Source organism: Pteropus medius, unplaced genomic scaffold (genome assembly GCF_902729225.1).
Source record: "Pteropus medius unplaced genomic scaffold, Ma_sr-lr_union100, whole genome shotgun sequence".
Classification (NCBI taxonomy): Eukaryota; Metazoa; Chordata; class Mammalia; order Chiroptera; family Pteropodidae; genus Pteropus; species Pteropus medius.
In genome coordinates this window covers 10,350,034-10,351,918 of record NW_024354503.1, presented here as the reverse complement: position 1 = coordinate 10,351,918, position 1,885 = coordinate 10,350,034, and the positions used below count along the sequence as shown (strand labels likewise).

Here is a 1,885-nt window from a genome sequence, read left to right as displayed (position 1 = left end):
AGATATACAGGCTGTGTAATACAGCCTTTCCCTTAATAGCGCGCACCTAAAATTTTCTTTTGTATGTAGGAAAATAAAATGTATGGAACCGGATAATTTAGCAGTTTTATTTAAAACTGTTTTCTTTTTACTAGCTAGGACTAATAAAATCTTCAATGGATTCCATGTTTACTTTTAGAAATCTTTACATGCCACCCTAGTGAGAGAACACAGGTGAGTAGAGAGCAGAAGTGAGTCAGAGGAAATAGATGCCTGGTGTGCTGAAAGGTAATGATACATTTTGCATATGATTTAAATTACAAACTATTTGGTCAATTTAAGAATGATAGTGGTTTGCTATATTGGAAAGTAGAACCCTGGTGAAATGATGGTCGTAGGAGATTAAAAACATAAGAACTCTCTATTGGCTTTAATAACTATTTGAGGAACCACCTGTTATGAAAATATTCTAAATCTTTTTTTGCTCTGGGCCACATACTAAAAGCCCCTATGCTCTTAGTGAGAAATATGAAAGCTGGGCCAGTGTGGGATCTCTGTAATTGGTTCAAGCCCTTTTCAGAATTTCTGAGCTTTTTCGACCTACAAGATTTTCATGGGGAAAATTATATTATACTGGATCCTTAGCAAGGAGTATAGAAACATTTAGAAGACTAATTGCTCTGGCTAGGATACTATGTTCTTATACCATGTTGAATAGAAGTGGACAGAGTGGGCAACTTGCTTTGTTCCCTACCTTAGAGGAAATGTTTTTAGTCTTTCTCCTGAGTAAGAAATTACCTGTGGGCTTTTCATATATGCTTTTATTACATTGAGGGAATTTCTTTCTACTCCTAGTTTGTTGGAAGTTTTTATTACAGAAGGTGTTGAATTTTGTCCAATGCTTTTCTGCATCTGTTGAGTTAATCATGTGGCTTTTTCCTTCATTCTGTTAATGTGGAACCGTCCTCATCTCCCAGGGACAAATCACACTTGGCACACTTGTATCAGCCTTTTAATATGCTGTGAAATTCAGTTTTCTAGTATTTTGTTGAGGATTTTTGCATCTATGGTCATTAGGGATATTGGTATGTAGTTTTCTTGTAGTGTCTTTGTCTGGCTTTGATATCTGATTAATGCTGCTTTCATAAAATGAGTTTTGAAGTATTCTCTTCTCATTAGTTTTTTTTTTTTTTTTCTTTTTTGGAAGACTTTGAGAAAAATTGGCATTAATTCTTTTTTAATTATTTAGTAAAATTCACAAGTAAAGTCATCTGATCCTGAGTGCATAAAGAAAATGTGAAATATACATACAATGAAATATTTGTCTTTAAAAAGGAAGAAAATCCTGCAATATGTGACAACATGGATAAATCTGGAGGACTTATTGTGAAATGTCACAAAATGAAGCACATATTTTATGATTCACTTTTTTTTTTTTTTTTTTTTAGGCCAAACAGCCAGCAGTTTGACCTCACAGATTGCAAGCTTATAATCCCTTACTTTTTATTTTTTATTTTTTATGCCTACAGCACTTGGTCTTCCTAGGTGGTCTCCCATCCCAGTACTAACCAGGCCTGACCCTGCTTAGCTTCCAAGATCAGACGGGATCTGGCTTGTTCAGGGTCGCATGGCTGTAGACATGATTCCATTTTTATGAGGTAACTAAAAGAGTCAAATTCAGAGAAGCAAGAATAGAATGGTTTAATTGCCAGGGGCTGGGCATGGAGAGAAATATGGAATTGCCATTTAATGGAAGTTTCTGTTATATAAGATGCATAAGTTCTAAAGGTTTTCTGTACAACATTGTGCCAGTTAACAAAACTATATTGCACACTTACAAATTTGTTAAAAGGGTAGATCTCATGTTAAATGTTCTTACCACAATAAATGAATACATGAATGAGTA

At 34.5% G+C, this 1,885-nt stretch overlaps 1 pseudogene; it reads right to left on the bottom strand.

The window, feature by feature from the left end:
* Nucleotides 1-1,499: 1,499 nt before the first annotated feature.
* On the bottom strand, nt 1,500-1,618 carry LOC120596362 (uncharacterized; annotated as a pseudogene).
* Nucleotides 1,619-1,885: the final 267 nt, after the last annotated feature.